A 19,938-nucleotide genomic window follows, 5' to 3' on the forward strand; every position below is an offset into this window, starting at 1 on the left:
GGATCTTTCTTCTCCGTTTTCCCCTTCTTCTTGAAGTTGGTAGTCCGGGAGACTCCCTTGTTCTTTCCCTTGGACTTGTGGGCATTTTTACGCACCATATTGGCAGCGAACGTCCCTCGGTTCCTCCGAGTGTGTTTGTCTTTTGCCCTCGCCTTCTCCTCAACATCCGAGAGCCCATGATATTCTCAACGAGAAAACTCATGCCTGCGATGTTTCGAGAAAGTGGAAAAGTACCTCCATGAAGGGGGAAGCTTAGCGACAATGCATCCCGCGACAAACTTGTCCGGTAGCACACACTTGAGGAGCTCAAGTTCCTTTGCCATGATCTGTATCTCATGAGCTCGTTCTACTACGGATCGGTTCTCAACCATTCTATAGTCATTGAGCTGCTCCATAGCATACGGTTCACCTCACGACATCGGCAGCACCAAACTTAGCGTCCAGTGCATCCCACGAGTTCCTTCCCATTTCGTATGTGCAGATAAGCATCAACCAACTTGTCTCCAAGCACACTTAGGACGGCACCCACAAAGATTACGGTGGCATCCCCGAACGCTTTATCCTCGTCAGGAGTAAGCGGACCTCTAGGAGTACCTTCCGCAACTCGGTGCACGCCCATAGAAGTGAGCCACAAGAGGGTCTTACTCTGCCATCTCTTGAAATGAGAACCAGTAAACGGGCTCGGTTTGAGCGCAGCAGCAAAACCAGACGGCGAAAATTGCCTAAGCACATAAGGTTTTTGGATTGTTGGATTATTAGGCAATTTCCGTGTGAGTTTAATTACCGAAAGCAAGATTACAGATGCACAAGCATACTTAACCATACATATCAGACTAAGCACATGCATCAGATCTGAACATGGAACAAGTAGCGATGCAAGGTAGGAGAGTAAAAGCACGTACATCGCGACCGGGAAGGTCGCACCAGCAGCGACACCACCACCACCATGGGTATTGTTGATGTCGCCCATGGTGTTGTCGGATCTGTCGATGAAGCGGCTGAACCGTCGATGAAGAAGACGAACAGCGACGCGAGCGGTCGCGCGAGACGCTCCCCAAAAACCTTATCGCCCGTCTCCCGGTCGCGGGATCTCAACGGACGGAGTTTCGGAGGCCTGCTCTCCCGGACGGCTGTGCACGCGACGCCGGGATGGGGAAGACTAGAGAGTAGCACAGCAAAAGGAACTTCGCGAGAGAGAGATCTAAGAGCACTGTTCTCCAGATCTGATCGGTCTCCTTGTATAGCCTGGGAGGAGAGCCGCCCCGACCGTGTTACCACGCGTAGGAAACCAGGGACACCCGGCGAGCATGCACATGCAGGCCGACACGTACCCATCTCAGTTGGTGCACCAAGCAAAAATTTAGGCTTCCTTGAGTGTGTCTCGAACTCGAACTCGAACTCGAGTCACGAAACGTGACGTGACGTGACGTGACGTGATGAGGCGGGGCGGGCGGAGGAGGAGGAGTGCGCGAGGGCTCTTTTTATTCTCACTCACTTGGAATGACTAGAACAGCAGCCCTTATATACCACTCCAACTCTCTCCCAACTAGCAATGTGGGACTAAACTTTGTCCCCCAAGGCCGTCCCAAGCTGCCAACGTGATGGGCCTTGAGATTTCAGGAATTGTAGACTATATGGGCTGCCTTACTGGGCTGCAGCCCATCTACATTCAACATGTATGACCGTAGAAACACATAGTGACACTGGCCCGTCCATAAATAAAATAAGTTATTTATGTATATACCCCCCTTTTAGCTATCTAGAACACGTTTTTGCCAGTTTCGTATTGCACGATTAGGCTATTGCAACCCCTAGATTTCACAAATAGATATATTTTCCTTGGTATTGGTGTATTTTTTTACAAGCTCTCTTGTTCATGGGATGACTGAGAAATAACTGTTTTTAAGTCGTGCCAGTCGTGCAGCGAAAATGGGCTCACATCGGCCCCCAAAACGCTATCGGGACCGCTATGGGACGCGCCGGTGAAGATGCTCTAATAAGCCGGTGTGAGGGTGATGTACTGGCATGGGAATGTCGTGCCGGTATAGTTAAAATTGCTGCACGGCTGGCACGTCTCCAACGCCGGCTTCGCCGTGCCACCGTCGCCGCCGGCAGGACCACAGACGCGAGCCCTCGCGAGGGAACGGTGGAACCTGATGACACCGACGGAGAGGAACTTGCCGGACAACCTGGTCGACAGCCCGGCCTGGCAGCGGCGTTTCGAAGATGAGCGCGCCCTCGAGCTCGCGCGGGCGGCCGACCGCTCGGCGTCCACTTCAACACCGTCGGCCACCGTGCCTGGTGGTACGGCCGCGACGTCGACAGCACGCTGCTCCAGTATGGCTTCCAACAGCGCGTCCGCAGCGACCCACAATACTTCCCGCGGGCGGCATGCATGGAGCCGGTGGCGCCGACTTTGCAGAGGGCGCCGGAAAGGTCCGCGGCGTCCGGAAGCTCGCGCACCGGATCGTCATCAGCCGTCGCATGCACCCGCTCGCCCGCGCCTGCGCCTCCTTCCGGAGGCGTCGTCATCCGCGACGGGGCGAGGCGAGCGTCCTCTGCTTCGGCCCGTCGGACGACGGGGTCGGGCCACCGCCTCAAGGAGGAGGACGCCGCGGCCTCGCCACCACTTTCCGCCGGTGAAGAAGAAGCAATGGTGGGAGATGGAGGCGCAGGCGGCCCTCCGTGGTGGCGACAACCTGGAGGAGTTCCCAGGACAGAACTTCATTGTCGCCCGCTCCGTCGACGAGGACTATCGGCAGATCGCGATGGACCTGTGGCGGGCAGCGGTGTGGTCTGCCAGGGACCATGACCAACTTCATCGACGTCGCCGGGCCTTCTGAGCTGCCGGTGCCAAAGGAGGAGAAGGCCGCCGACGACGACTGGTCCTTCGGGCCATCCAGCGACGACGGTGACGACGGCAACAACCTGGACTTCAGTGCCTTTGACTCACGGTGTCGCTAGATGTTTTTTTAGTTTTTTAGTTTAAATTCGAGTTACTTTTGTATAAATTTCGTTCAAATTTCGTATGAATATCGTTTTAAAATTTTCATTGTAAGTTTCAAATTATATCGGGGTTGGCGTATGGGGGGCGCCGGTGTGGAGCTGCTGTCAACACCCGGATTTTTAAGTCCAGATGCCTATTATGTCATTCATCGCAATCCCAGGATAATGTTGTTGCGAGGCATAATAGTCGAATATCACAGTCATTATTTATTACAAGCCATAGTGTCATACAATCTTGAATCACATGATTCATATTACACAAATAGTTGATCTCACAATCAACAACATACATAAGTTCATACATAGCGGAAGCGTAATAATAACGGGACGCTCTAGTCCACATGCCAACATTTGACGTCAGAAACCCCTAGTTGTCGTAGGCGTCCTGCTGGTCATCCTCGTGATAGTTCTGTTCCTCCTCGTACTCTGGCCATTTGAATAGCCAGGGACAAAGCCGTAAGTACTTCAAGTACTTGCAAACTAATACTATTGTAAAATGCCCATGAAAGAAAATAAGCTCTAATTTAACTTGCATAAGCCAAATTTTAGTTCACAAGCTTGGATCATGTACTAACTAACATAGGTGGGAACATTAGTGTCATTCCCACATCATTGGTTCAAAACCCAAAGAGTCACCAAGTCACCATTCATATTTACTAAAGCTTTCAAAAATCTGACACCGAAACCGTATGGCCCTTCCAACCGTCCGTAACCGTGGACACGGCTATTCGAATAGGTTTACACTCTGCAGAGGTTGCACACTTGTGCCACAACATTTGATTTCATCCGTCGGAATAACTCCGAGTCACCGTAACACGATACGCGGATCATCAACCATAACCTTTCACTTACACATCCTAGTATGAGCACCTCTCCCCATGAGCTTGGCCTCCCAGTGAAAACCAACCGTTAACTCGGGAACTGCACAGGGCTTGGCCGTACAATTTCACCTTAATTCACATCCTTTCTCAACAACGGAGGCAACCTCGGCATAACCCCTATGATGTGTGTTTAGAGGGAACTCATACTAAAATCTATAAACTTCCAGTTAAGCCCTACCCATAATCATGTATTGTGGGGGTACTCAAAAATTGGAAAGGTATCGCATTCAAACCAATATCAGGTTTTTATCAAAAATCACCATCTTCTCTTGTTCACATTCAACTTCAAACTCTTCAATGGAATGCTTCATCATTCCAAGGTTTCCAAAATCAACCATTCACATGCTCCCATCTAATATAGTCAAATTTTAGTATTTTAGCACTAGCACTAATCATGAGGGGTGCTACCTTGCTTTGCTATCTCTACTCATCTAGTAATCTTGTTCTCTATCCCAATTTTAGTTCATCTTTGGAAAACACAACAAGTAGAACTTGTATGGGGTACACATAAGATAGGCTTGTATAAAGAAAAGTAAGAATCATGGTGCCTTGCTCAAGGTGAGCTTTGCACTTTGCAAGAGTATTATCTTGCTTTGGTAGTTCTCTAGGTTTTCTCCTTCTTCTTCAGGGTAGAATTCTCCTTCTTCTTGATAATCTCCGGTGCTAGCGTCTAAATTGGGAATACGAAGTATAATCACCAAACAAGCTCAAAGGCTATTCTACACACATTATTACTTCACACAAACTATACTAAGCACACACATAAAATAAGTAAGTGTATTGGTGGGTGACTTGAGGAAAATGATTTCCTCTTATTCATATGTGATAAGTAATGTTCATATAGTGTTTGGGGAATAAATTCCTCTCATTGAATCTTCTTAAGATTTAATTTCTCCACAGCAATACATGAATCCTATGTTGACCCAAGTCAACCATTCATCATCATTATTGGAGAAAATGATTTAAATGAGGTAGACCACCTCATACTATTTAAATAACACTACATTTGATTTAAATCTCAAGTAATTCATATAAGAGAGTTGGGACCAGGGATCCAAACATCACATGAATTCATTTGAGACAAAGATTTAAATGAAGTAAAAATACTTCATAAGATTTACATAATAGTTTTGGACAATATCACTTACTAAACTAGCCATATTGTCCTTTAATTAAACTAGGGTATGATCATGCAAAGTGACCACACCATTTTCTTGCAGAAACAATTAGTGTAAGTGAAATGTGAGCTATAGGAGTTGGAATTAACTTAATATCTATTTTGGTTGATTTTTAATAATTATTTGAATATGTAAAAGTCCCTGTCTTGTTATTTTTATCACATTTATTCTACCAAGAATCTGACCATGGGGCCAGTGGCATTGGTTAGATCTTTTTCTTAGCTTTCCAACAACATAAAGTTCATCAAATTTGGTTTAGCCAATTTCAATCTATTGAATTTCAAAGTTGGAACCAGTATTGAAATTAAATGGATTTGGATAAATCGAATTTGAATTACTGGGCTACGCGGGAAAGCTAACTGGGCCGAAATGTTTGAAAACGGCCCAAGGCCAGCCCACCACGCATCTGTGCACGCGCGGGCCGCCTGACAGTGGGCTCCACCCGTCAGCGACTCATAATAGCCGAAACGGTATGTTTTAAAGTGGATCGTTGGATTAGAATGAGATCGGACGGCACTGGGCCATCGTCGTCTCCGGCGAGATAGGTTCACGGGCACGGCGGCGGTAGGGGGTCGGAGGCTCACCGTGGCTCCAGCTAGGGTTGGGCAGTGTGCTTGGGGATGTTGTCGACGACGGCGAAGCAGCCTGTAGCAGCGGGCGTCGCCGTGGGCGGCCTCCTTCTCCGGCGATTGCCGCAGGCTTCCGCGGCGGTGAGGCGTCGATTGGGCGGCGCGATGGCTAATCGATCATGGCGAGGTGCTGGGGAGGTCGAGGAAGAAGAGGGGAAGGTGGTGGTGTGCTTGGATCATCAAGGGAGGTCTCCTTTTATAGGGCGTGAGGGGTGCCGTGGGTGCTGCGGCAAGTCGACAAGGGCGCGGCGTCTCCGGTGAGCTAGAGGGCTAAGCGACGACGGGGTCGTGTTCACCACGTCAAGGCGGTACCGCGAGCGTCAACGGCGCGGCAAATGGGGGCGTACGACGGTCGCGGCGCGTCCGTGTACCGCCGCGGCCGTGGCGGAAGGAAGCTTCTCTCCGGCGGCGGTAGACGCTAGGGGGTGACGTGAGCGTGTCCGGCGAGCTCCGCGTGGCGAGAGAGGTACTACGGCGCGCGGATATGGTCGGGTACAGCCGAGATCCGGCGAGCGCCGCGTGGACGTGTCCGTGCGCGTCCGTGCACCGGGTGACGCCGCCATGCCGTTGGCGGCGTACCCGGCGTCCCGGGCGCGCGTCGTCCGGGGCTTGTCGGCGTCTCCTCGACCAACGGCGGGTACAGGCGATCTCCTGGGATCGTGGGCGACGCGTTGGACATGGTGGCCGTGGCGATGGTGAAGAGAAAGAGAGGGAGGCGTGTCGTGGGCGACGTGGCCGGCATGGCCATGGCTAGGCCATGTTTGGTCGCGTCCAGGGGGTGCCAAGGCATGGGTTTGGTGTAGGAGGGTCTTGTGGTCAATGCTAGGTCAAGTGGTGAGCAAGTGGTGGCCTGGTTTGATCACATTTCAAAAATGGAGATTGTTACATATGTTTCAAAGTCTCATCTTGGCATGCTTCTATCTCTTGATCCATGATGAATTTGATATGGTGATCTTTACAGAAGTTGTTCACCTTGTTGAGTACTTGGATGACATGCCAAGAGTTGGATTTGTTTGGTTTGGAAAAATTGAAATAGAGAGGCTCAAAGTAGGTACCGGACTATAAAAGTCGGAAATGACCATTATCATATGTGGTCATGTTTTCAATTTTGAAAATGGTTTGAAATGTAAATCCTTGATCCTCAAAGTTGTATTTACTCTTTAATATCATAACACAATTATTGGTGAAGATCAAATGGGTCTAGGATCAAATTTACAAAAATGATATGAACCATATGTTAGGGTTTTTAGGGTTTTTCTAATATTTGATTTCTTTCTCTTTTTGGTGAATTTGGTTTATGATGATCACTTGATCACTCTAGGGTTTTGGAGTTCATCACAAACACAAGTAACAAACATCATGGCATAGCACCCAAAATGCACAAGTCCTATGCAGGGTACTATATGCAAGTAGAAGTTTTTGTTGGTTCTAAATTTTGGATAATTGAAATTGTTCTTCTTCCTTTATTTGAAATTTGGGATGTTACAAACCCTTCCCCCTTACAAAAGATCTCGTCCCGAGATCTTAAAGAAAAATTAGGTACTAAAGAGATCTGGGTACTCCTTCTTCATATCTTCCTCTCGCTCCCAAGTGGCTTCATCTTCGGTATGATTGCTCCACTGTATCTTCAGAAACTTGATGCTTCGGGTGCGAGTGGTTCTGTAGGCTTCTTCCAAGATGCGAATCGGCACTTCGCGGTATGTCAGGTCTTGGTTGATATCCACTGAACGGTGATCGATGTTCTTGAACACTTCCTTCTTCTCGGGGACTTCCAGGCACTTCCGAAGGAGTGAGATGTGAAATACGTCGTGCACAGCCGACATTTCTTCGGGTAACTCCAATTGGTATGACACTTCGCCTCGGCGACTGAGAACTTTGAAAGGTCCGACATATCTAGGGGCAAGCTTTCCCTTCAGCTGAAATCTCTGCATTCCTTTCAGGGGGGATACCTTGAGATAGACAAAATCTCCAATCTCGAAGGTCATCTCTCGGCGTCTCTTGTCAGCATAACTCTTTTGTCTTGACTGCGCCGTCTTGAGGTACTCTCGTATCTTATGCACCTTCTCTTCGGCTTCACGAAGAACATCAGGTCCAAAGACTTGGCTTTCTCCGACTTCCGACCAGTTCAGGGGGGTACGGCACTTCCTTCCGTACAAAGCTTCAAAGGGGCCATCTCGCAGCCGGCTTGGTAACCGTTGTTGTAGGAGAATTCGGCGTAAGGCAGGCAATCTTCCCACTTGGATCCGTACTCCAAGCACGCATGCTCTCAACATATCCTCCAAAATCTGATTGACTCTCTCGGTCTCGTCCATCGGTCTCGCGGGTGATAGGCGGTGCTGAAATTCAGACGGGTCCCTAATCCTTCATGCACCTTCTGCCGTAATCTTGAGGTGAACTCGTGATCCTCTATCCGACACTATCGACTTCGGGGTTCCGTGCGTGGCGACTATTCTGGAGATGTACAGCTCAGCTAACTTTGGTCCTTGGTAGGTGGTCTTGACGGCGATGAAATGGGCTACTTTGGTCAATCTATCCACCACTACCCATATAGAGTCGTTGCCTTTGCCGGATTTGGGCAAACCTGTGATAAAGTCCATTCCTACCGAGTCCCACTTCCATTCCGGAATCTGTAAGGGTTGCAGCAGTCCTGCGGGTCGCTGATGTTCGGCCTTGACTCGCTGACAGATATCGCACTTGGCGATGTAGCTTCCGATCTCCCTCTTCATTCCATGCCACCAAAATTGTTCCTTCAAATCTTGGTACATCTTGGTACCTCCGGGATGAATAGAGTATAGGGTGTCATGGGCTTCCTTCAGAATGACTCGCTTCAGGTCTGAATCCGACGGTACGCAGAGACGTCCTTTGTACCAAAGAACTCCGGCTTCATCTACAGTGAATCCTGGGGCTTTTCCTGCGACTATCAGGGTCTTGATTCCGTCAATGCTGGCATTTCCCTTCTGAGCTTCCTTGATCTGACCAATCAAGGTGGGTTGTAGCTCCATGCTGGCTAGGAATCCTTCACTGACTAGCTCCATTCTAAACTGTTCAAACTCCTGATACAAACTGGGTTGTTCTTCTGCTATCATGGAGTTCAACTGACACGGCAGTCTACTCAACGCATCCGCTACCACATTGGCCTTGCCGGGGTGATAGTGGATCTCCATATCATAATCCTTAATTAGTTCTAACCATCTTCTTTGTCTCATGTTCAGCTCCTTCTGGGTAAAGATATATTTCAGGCTCTTGTGATCCGAATAGATCTCGCAGCGATTACCCATGAGGTAATGACGCCACACCTTCAGTGCTAAAACTATGGCGGCGAGCTCGAGGTCATGGGTGGGGTAGTTCTGCTCATGCTGCTTCAGTTGTCGGGACAAATAAGAGATCACTTTGCCTTCTTGCATAAGCACACATCCGAGACCAATCTTGGATGCATCGCAGTAAACATCAAAGGGTTTGGTGATATCCGGCATGATCAGAATTGGGGCTGAGGTTAGTCTAAGCTTGAGTTGTTGGAAACTCTCCTCACATTTGTTCGTCCATTCGAACTTCTTATCCTTCTTCAGTAGTTGGGTCATTGGTCGAGCGATACTCGAAAAGCCTTCTACAAATCTGCGGTAATATCCGGCTAATCCAAGAAAAGCGCGGACCTCGGTCTGGGTGGTTGGGGCTTTCCATTCGGCAACAGTCTTGATCTTGGCGGGATCTACAACAATTCCTCCTGCAGACAAGATATGTCCCAGGAATCCAACTTCTTTTAACCAAAACTCACATTTGCTGAACTTAGCATACAGCTTATGCTCTCTCAGGGTCTCTAAGACAGCTTCTAGGTGTTGTTCATGCTCTTCCTCAGACTTGGAGTAGATGAGGATATCATCGATGAAAACGACAACAAACTTATCCAAGAAGTTCATGAAGATTTTATTCATGAGATTCATGAAATAAGCGGGGGCATTGGTCAATCCAAATGACATGACATTGTACTCGTACAATCCATATCTGGTGGTAAAGGCAGTTTTAGGAATGTCCGATGCTCGAATCTTCAGCTGGTGGTATCCAGTCCTGAGGTCAATCTTTGAGAACACTATGGCTCCGGTCAGCTGGTCAAACAAATCTTCTATCTTTGGCAATGGATATTTGTTCTTGATGGTGACATCGTTAAGCTTACGATAGTCCGTACATAAACGACTGGCACCATCCTTCTTATCCACAAACAAAACAGGTGATCTCCAAGGTGACGCACTTGGTCTAATCAGACCTTTGGCTAACAGCTCATCCAACTGCTTCTTCAGCTCCACAAGCTCTGCTGGGTTCATGCTGTAGGCTCTCTGGGCTATAGGTCCGGTTCCGGGAATTAACTCGATGATAAACTCGATATCCCGGTCCTGGGGCATACCGGTAAAACCATCCGGAAACACATCGAGATATCGACAAACGACCCCGATTTGATCCAGAGTTGGCTTGGCTACGCTCCGGTTGCGTGTAAACTTTCTAGGTAGCAGTTCGTAGACATGTTCCACTAAGATACCGGTGTTACTCGGTCATGGTGATGGCTTTCTTGGCACAGTCAATCATTCCATGGTGTTTCGCCATCCAATCCATTCCCAAGACTACTTCCAAACCTTTGGTTCCCAAAATTATCAAATTGGCATAGAACTCTACTTCATGAATTTCGATGGGTACATTTTTACAAAATTTTCCGGCTTTAGTGGTTGATCGGGGATTTGAACTATCATGACATGTTTCAAACTGAGGGGTTGAATTTTACTTGTTGATGCAAAGTCTTCAGTGACAAAAGAATGAGATGCTCCGGAATCAAACAACACTCTGGCAGGTACTGAGTTGACAGGAAACATACCCAGTACAACATCTGGTGCTTCCTGGGCTTCTTCGGCGTTCATGTGGAAGAGGCGGCCGTTGCGGTTATTGGGGTTGTTGGGGGCGAACTTCTTTCCAAAGGGAAACGCGGCGTTGCTGCTGCGCAGGTGCAGCGGTGTTGCCGGCGAGCTTGGCGAGTCTCTTGGGGCACTCATTGGAGTAATGCCCCACCACTCCGCACTCATAGCAAGTGATAGTGGACTTGTCCTTGGTTGCGACCGGAATGGCGTTGCTTCCAGTCCTTGGAGCGGTGTTGGTGTTGTTGTTGTTGTTGTTGTTGGGAGCTCTGGGCGGAGCGCGGTTGAAGTTGTTGTTGTTGTAGGTGTGACCTCCTGGCCTGGAGTTTCCTCCACTCCGGTTCTGATAACCGGGGCGCGAGTTCTGCATAGGGGGCTTGTTGTTGTTTCTCGGAGTGAAACCTCCGCTTGAGCTGGAGCGATACTTCGGGGCATTGCTAGGCCCACTCTGGTGCATCATGCGACGCTTACGGTTCTCATTGGCCTGATTCAGCTTGCCTTCCATCTGGATGGCGGAGTCAACAAGGGCTTCGAGGTCGGTGAAGGGGATGTTGACGAGAACAGTCTGCATCTCATCATGCAGTCCGTTCAGGAATCTCTCCTGCCTCTTCTCAGTGGTGTCGGTCTCATCGGGGCGTACCTTGACAGGTAAGGAACCTCGTCGCGGTATTCTACCACCGTCATGCGACCTTGCTTCAGCTTCACGGAACTCATCCCTCATCTTCTTGATAAGACCCGGGGTACATGGTACTTGCTGAACTTGAGCTTGAAGTCTGCCCAAGTCATGAACCGACCTCCATTCATGGCACGTGTGCTAATCCACCAGTGCTCGGGCAGGTCCTCGCGAGGTAATGAGTGGCAAACAGGACCATCTCGTTGGGTTCCACTCCCGCTACCTCCAGATTGTTTTCCATGGTTTGAAGCCAGCTCATCGGCATCGAGGGGTTCCTCCGTCTTGCTGAACACCGGAGGGTTGGTATTCTGAAAGTTCTTGAGCTTGGATCCGGGATGATCATGATTCCCATGGCCTTGGTTTGCGAGGTTTTGCAGTGCGGTGATGTTGGCTTGACGTTCAGCCCTTTCAGTCTCCCTGTCTGCCAGCAGGGTTTGCAGCAGTTGCATCATAGCATCGTTGTTGTTGCGATTGGGAGGGGCCATCTGAATATACATTAGATTATAAGATAAGAGGGAAATTCTATGGTTTATTTTGAATAAGTTCCAAAAACTTGTAAAAACTTGAATGCTTTGGATGACACACACAAACATTCATTCATTCATACCACATAACACATTACAAACTAACATTTCAACACTCCAATGGTTTTAAGAACCATTTCACATGCTACGATACAAAGGTCGGGATACAACTCATGCCTACACCAGTGCTCAAGTGCAGCTACCCTCGTCCTCCACATCGATAGGAACGACGTCATCAGGACCCGGCTCCAGAAAAGCGTAGTCCTCCTCCTCGGTGAACTCGTCCTCCTCGAAGTCGTCATCGTCACTCAGGAAAGCTCCTCCTCCCTGAATATCGATACCGGCTTCGTCTTCTTCCATCTCCCGGATCTGCTCCTCCCGAGCCTTCACCGTGGCCTCAAGTGACGCTATCCGAGCGCGAAGGCGTGTGATGGTGGCATCCTTCTTCGCGCACCTTAGGCGAAGCTTGTTGCGGTCCCCGGACAGCATCTTGATAGCATCGCCATGGGTGGCCGGGCGATGTGCGTCTGGTTCGCATACACCCGAGCGTTGTCTAGATCCTGCTGTGTATGATACAACATAAAGTCTAGGTGCTCGGCGTGGTGTCGCAGCTCTGGGTGGGACTGCAGAGTCATGGGTGCTCCTGAGGCATCACGCCTCACTAGGTGAGCGAAGCGGGACGCAAGCAGGCGTACCACATTCTGTCCGCAGAGGCGTGCCAATGCCTCCTGAAGAGCTCTCGCTAGTCCGTCGAGCCAGTTGCTCTCACGGAATGAGAACAGAATCCTCTCCTGGTTAGGAGACTCCATCGTGCCTCGCACATCTGCAGTAATGATCCACTGGAGTTCTCCACCGGGCTGATCGTTCACCTGAATTCCGTGGAACTCAGGGGGAAGTCGACCAAGGAAAGCAGCGACAGCGGTGAGGTCATGTTCGAACACGAGGCTCCCACCGTTCCCGAGCTGATATAACTTCGCGTTGATGGGTTCATTGGGCTCCATCTGAAAGCGAAAAGGTTGAGTAAGTTAGAGAGTGAACAAGTGTGGCAAAATTTTAAGTAGATTCAATTTAGAAGAGTACATTATTCCTCAAATTTCGAAATAGTCTCAAAGGCAAGAATGCTAGTAAATTTTTATAAATATTCAGTTCATTTGATTTCAAAGTTAAGTTTTCATGAACGTCCATTCTAACTAGGGTCTTCTAAGGTCAAACAATGGCTCTGATACCAACTTGTCAACACCCGGATTTTTAAGTCCAGTATGCCTATTATGTCATTCATCGCAATCCCGGGATAATGTTGTTGCGAGGCATAATAGTCGAATATCACATATCATTATTTATTACAAGCCATAGTGTCATACAATCTTGAATCACATGATTCATATTACACAAATAGTTGATCTCACAATCAACAACATACATAAGTTCATACATAGCGGAAGCGTAATAATAACGGGACGCTCTAGTCCACAGGCCAACATTTGACGTCAGAAACCCCTAGTTGTCGTAGGCGTCCTGCTGGTCATCCTTGTGATAGTTCTGTTCCTCCTCGTACTCTGGCCATTTGAATAGCCAGGGACAAAGCCGTAAGTACTTCAAGTACTTGCAAACTAATACTATTGTAAAATGCCCATGAAAGAAAATAAGCTCTAATTTAACTTGCATAAGCCAAATTTTAGTTCACAAGCTTGGATCATGTACTAACTAACATAGGTGGGAACATTAGTGTCATTCCCACATCATTGGTTCAAAACCCAAAGAGTCACCAAGTCACCATTCATATTTACTAAAGCTTTCAAAAATCTGACACCGGAAACTGTATGGCCCTTCCAACCGTCCGTAACCGTGGACACGGCTATTCGAATAGGTTTACACTCGCAGAGGTTGCACACTTGTGCCACAACATTTGATTTCATCCGTCGGAATAACTCCGAGTCACCGTAACACAAGTACGCGGATCATCAACCATAACCTTTCACTTACACATCCTAGTATGAGCACCTCTCCCCATGAGCTTGGCCTCCCAAGTGAAAACCAACTCGTTAACTCGGGAACCGCACAGGCTTGGCCGTACAATTTCACCTTAATTCACATCCTTTCTCAACAACGGAGGCAGCCTCGGCATAACCCCTATGATGTGTGTTTAGAGGGAACTCATACTAAAATCTATAAACTTCCAGTTAAGCCCTACCCATAATCGGTATTGTGGGGGTACTCAAAAATTGGAAAGGTATCGCATTCAAACCAATATCAGGTTTTTATCAAAAATCACCATCTTCTCTTGTTCACATTCAACTTCAAACTCTTCAATGGAATGCTTCATCATTCCAAGGTTTCCAAAATCAACCATTCACATGCTCCCATCTAATATAGTCAAATTTTAGTATTTTAGCACTAGCACTAATCATGAGGGGTGCTACCTTGCTTTGCTATCTCTACTCATCTAGTAATCTTGTTCTCTATCCCAATTTTAGTTCATCTTTGGAAAACACAACAAGTAGAACTTGTATGGGGTACACATAAGATAGGCTTGTATAAAGAAAAGTAAGAATCATGGTGCCTTGCTCAAGGTGAGCTTTGCACTTTGCAAGAGTATTATCTTGCCTTGGTAGTTCTCTAGGTTTTCTCCTTCTTCTTCAGGGTAGAATTCTCCTTCTTCTTGATAATCTCCGGTGCTAGCGTCTAAATTTGGAATACGAAGTATAATCACCAAACAAGCTCAAAGGCTATTCTACACACATTATTACTTCACACAAACTATACTAAGCACACACATAAAATAAGTAAGTGTATTGGTGGGTGACTTGAGGAAAATGATTTCCTCTTATTCATATGTGATAAGTAATGTTCATATAGTGTTTGGGGAATAAATTCCTCTCATTGAATCTTCTTAAGATTTAATTTCTCCACAGCAATACATGAATCCTATGTTGACCCAAGTCAACCATTCATCATCATCATTGGAGAAAATGATTTAAATGAGGTAGACCACCTCATACTATTTAAATAACACTACATTTGATTTAAATCTCAAGTAATTCATATAAGAGAGTTGGGACCAGGGATCCAAACATCACATGAATTCATTTGAGACAAAGATTTAAATGAAGTAAAAATACTTCATAAGATTTACATAATAGTTTTGGACAATATCACTTACTAAACTAGCCATATTGTCCTTTAATTAAACTAGGGTATGATCATGCAAAGTGACCACACCATTTTCTTGCAGAAACAATTAGTGTAAGTGAAATGTGAGCTATAGGAGTTGGAATTAACTTAATATCTATTTTGGTTGATTTTTAATAATTATTTGAATATGTAAAAGTCCCTGTCTTGTTATTTTTATCACATTTATTCTACCTAGAATCTGACCATGGGGCCAGTGGCATTGGTTAGATCTTTTTCTTAGCTTTCCAACAACATAAAGTTCATCAAATTTGGTTTAGCCAATTTCAATCTATTGAATTTCAAAGTTGGAACCAGTATTGAAATTAAATGGATTTGGATAAATCGAATTTGAATTACCAGGCTACGCGGGAAAGCTAATCGGGCCGAAATGTTTGAAAACGGCCCAAGGCCAGCCCACCACGCATCTGTGCACGCGCGGCCGCCCGACAATGGGCTCCACCCGTCGGCGACTCATAATAGCCGAAACGGTATGTTTTAAAGTGGATCGTTGGATTAGAATGAGATCGGACGAGCATCGGGCCATCGTCGTCTCCGGCGAGATAGGTTCACGGGCACGGCGGCGGTAGGGGGTCGGAGGCTCACCGTGGCTCCAGCTAGGGTTGGGCAGTGTGCTTGGGGATGTTGTCGACGACGGCGAAGCAGCCTGTAGCAGCGGCGTCGTCAGGGGCGGCCTCCTTCTCCGGCGATTGCTGCAGGGCTTCCGCGGCAGTGAGGCGTCGATTGGTCGGCGCCGGTGGCTGATCGATCATGGCGAGGTGCCGGGGAGGTCGAGGAAGAAGAGGGGAAGGTGGTGGTGTGCTTGGATCATCAAGGGGAGGTCTCCTTTTATAGGGCGTGAGGGGTGCCGTGGGTGCTGCGGCAAGTCGACAAGGGCGCGGCGTCTCCGGTGAGCTAGAGGGCTAAGCGACGACGGGGTCGTGTTCACCACGTCAAGGCGGTACTGCGAGCGTCAACGGCGCGACAAATGGGGGCGTACGACGGTCGGGCGCGTCCGTGTACTGCCGCGGCCGTGGCGGAAGGAAGCTTCCTCTCCGGTGGCGGTAGACGCTAGGGGGTGACGTGAGCGTGTCCGGCGAGCTCCGCGTGGCGAGAGAGGTACTACGGCGCGCGGATATGGTCGGGTATGGCGAGATCTGGCGAGCGCCGCGTGGACGTGTCCGTGCGCGTCCGTGCACTGGGTGACGTCGCCATGCCGTTGGCGGCGTACCTGGGGCGTCCTGGGCGCGCGTCGTCCGGGGCTTGTCGGCGTCTCCTCGACCAACGGCGGGTACAGGCGATCTCCTGGGATCGTGGGCGACGCGTTGGACATGGTGGCCGTGGCGATGGTGAAGAGAAAGAGAGGGAGGCGTGTCGTGGGCGACGTGGCCGGCATGGCCATGGCTAGGCCATGTTTGGTCGCGTCCAGGGGGTTCCAAGGCATGGGTTTGGTGTAGGAGGGTCTTGTGGTCAATGCTAGGTCAAGTGGTGAGCAAGTGGTGGCCTGGTTTGATCACATTTCAAAAATGGAGATTGTTACATATGTTTCAAAGTCTCATCTTGGCATGCTTCTATCTCTTCATCCATGATGAATTTGATATGGTGATATTTACAGAAGTTGTTCACCTTGTTGAGTACTTGGATGACATGCCAAGAGTTGGATTTGTTTGGTTTGGAAAAATTGAAATAGAGAGGCTCAAAGTAGGTACCAGACTATAAAAGTCAGAAATGACCATTATCATATGTGGTCATGTTTTCAATTTTGAAAATGGTTTGAAATGTAAATCCTTGATCCTCAAAGTTGTATTTACTCTTTAATATCATAACACAATTATTGGTGAAGATCAAATGGGTCTAGGATCAAATTTACAAAAATGATATGAACCATATGTTAGGGTTTTTAGGGTTTTTCTAATATTTGATTTCTTTCTCTTTTTGGTGAATTTGGTTTATGATGATCACTTGATCACTCTAGGGTTTTGGAGTTCATCACAAACACAAGTAACAAACATCATGGCATAGCACTCAAAATGCACAAGTCCTATGCAGGGTACTATATGCAAGTAGAAGTTTTTGTTGGTTCTAAATTTTGGATAATTGAAATTGTTCTTCTTCCTTTATTTGAAATTTGGGATGTTACAGCTGCATCCCCAAATAGAGGGTGCTCTGTCGGTGCCCCCCTCATACGATAGTGTCGGAACCCCTGCCGGCGCCTAATTGGGGGCCGCCGGTGGAGATGCTCTTAGAGCATCTCCAGCCGTCTCCCCGACGAGGCCCCCAGCAGCCCTTTTTTCATCTGAAAGGCGAAAAATGGCCCCGGTTCCTCGTTTTCGCCCGGTGTCGAGGGTACTCCTCGGCAATGCCTCCGTATGGGGCTTAGGGTAGATGGAATCTTGTAGGCTGACACGAGACATCGGTTATCAAACAAGCGGGGAGAGCAATTTACCCAGGTTCGGGGCCCTCGATGAGGTAAAACTCTTACGTCCTGCCTGTCTCATCTTGATTATGAAAATATCAGGTTACAATGGGGTGCCGAAGGTTTCGGCTGTGATCTCGTCGAGAGACTAAGTTCTGCAGGGACCTAGCTCTAGACTTGCGGTGGCTATGATTGCTAAGATTGCGTGTGTCCTCGGCAGCCTCTCTCCTGGCCCTTATATTGGGATCCAGGTCCCAAGAGATCTGTCCGGGTACGACTAGGTTACAAAGGATCCTATCCCTAAGCTTTCCTTGTATTCTTCATCTCCTTGTCTTGTTCTTCAAGGATTCTTCTTCGGAACCGACGTAGTGGCCCATCTGGCCATCGACTGCCTTCATGAGCCCCTGGTTGGGCCGCAAGAGGTAGTGTAACATCAGTTACCCGAAGGGTAATGGCCACATCAGTAGCCCCCGAGTGCTTGGCCGAAGATACTTCGGGCAGGGACTAAAGCATGTCTTTTGTCGAATATTCGTCTTAGTTGATAGGTCTTGTCCTCCTTGTAACAACATCGTCTTCTTTTATCGGGTGCGCGTCCAGCGCTCCCGATGGGAGTAGCCCGCGAGTCTAGGTACGGATGCTTGCAACCGTGCATAGACTCAAGTTGTACTACTCGAATGTTTCTCTTCTGCCGAAGTTTTCTTCAACTTGTTATGGTCATTCGATATTTCTCCTTTTATCGGGTCTTCATTTCTCTCAAGCAAGATTTTAGTATGCAAGGGATATTTAGTAACGTGCCCGGTTTTTTCCGGTTAACTACCGATGGCAAAACATACCCTACATAGAATCAAGTCCCCAGGCATGATCCTGGGCCACGCAAAAACCTTCGAATTCATAACTTTTATCGGGTGCACACTTAGTGCTCCTGATAGGAGTAGCCCCCGAGTCTGAGCGCGGATGCTTGCAACCAAGTGCAGACTTTAGCCCAAATCTCTTGAACCTTTCTTCAGATACTTCTGATGTAATCTTTCTTGCAACGATCTTTGAGTCCAAATTATACCAGGTGCGCGTCCAGCGCTCCCGATGGGAGTAGCCCCCGAGTCTAGGCGCGGATGTTTGCATACATGTGTAGACTCAAGTTGAACCACTCGATAATTTTAATTCTCTTCTGATGCTCCTCGCGAAATCGATACTTCTGATGACTGATGGGGTTCGTAGCATACAAAACAAAAAATTTCCTACCGCAAGACGAATAAATCCAAGATCTAATCTATGGAACACCCAAGATCTAATCTACAAGATCGGAGCAACGAGATTGATGTGAGACTAACCCTCGAAGATTTCCAAAGCCTACGAGATTAGATCTCGTTGTTGGTGTAGACGATCGTCCCCAGTGCTGCAATCCGGCAGCACTTCCGTAATCGGTCGCGCGTACGGTGTCGATGAAGCCCCTTCCTCTCCCCGTTCCAGCGGGCAACGGAGGTGTGGTAGATCTCCACGGAATCCCAGCAGCACGACGGCGTGGTGGTGGTGGTAGAGAAGAATTGCTGCAGGGCTTCGCCTAAGCCTGCGCAACATATGGAGGAGGAAGAGAGGGGGGCGGCGAGGGTTTCAGGATTGGTGTGGTGGCCGGCCACCCCCTCCCCTCTTTATATAGGGGGAGGGGTCGGCCTAGGGTTCCCCCTGGGGCCCACCACTTCCTTGGCCGGCGCATGAGGGGGGGCTTTTCTTCCCCCTCAAGCCTTCCCCTTATCTCTTCATTTAAACACTTTATTTTAGAGATAGATCTTATCTCTAGATTTAAACCATTTAAATTAAGAGATAGATCTTATCTCTAAGGGGTAGGCCAGCCTGGGCCCACATGTCATAGTGGGCAGGCCCCACCATGCCATGTGGCGCCTATGAGGCCTCTCCCGGGGTGGTGGGCCCACTGGTGGCCCTCTAGAACCTTCTAGAAGCTCCGGTCAAAACACCGAACTTTTTACCGAACCCCGGAAAATGACTTCCCTTATATGAATCTTATTCTCCAGAACATTCCGGACCTCCTCGTGATGTCCTGGATCCCATCCGAGACTCCGAACAAAAACTTCGGACTCCATCTCATATTCCGAATCTACTTATGCGACATCAAACCTTAAGCGCGTCACCCTACGGTTCGTGAACTATGTAGACATGGTCGAGACTCCTCTCCAAGCAATAACCAATAGCGGGATCTGGAGATCCATAATGGCTCCCACATATTCAACGATGAATTAGTGATCGATTGAACCTTTTACATACGATGCCGATTCCCTTTGTCACGCGATATTTTACTTGTCCGAGGTTCGATCATCGGTATCTCCATACCTTGTTCAACCTCGTTACCGACAATTACTCTTTACTCGTATCGTGGTATGTCATCTCTTATGATCCAATCATATGCTTGCAAGCTAATCAGACGACATTCCACCGAGAGGGCCCAGAGTATATCTATCCGTCATCAGGATGGACAAATCCCACTATTGATCCATATGCCTCAACTCATACTTTCCAAATACTTAATCCCATCTTTATAACCACCCATTTACGCAA

Source organism: Lolium rigidum, chromosome 4 (assembly GCF_022539505.1).
Source record: "Lolium rigidum isolate FL_2022 chromosome 4, APGP_CSIRO_Lrig_0.1, whole genome shotgun sequence".
In the NCBI taxonomy this organism is placed as follows: Eukaryota; Viridiplantae; Streptophyta; class Magnoliopsida; order Poales; family Poaceae; genus Lolium; species Lolium rigidum.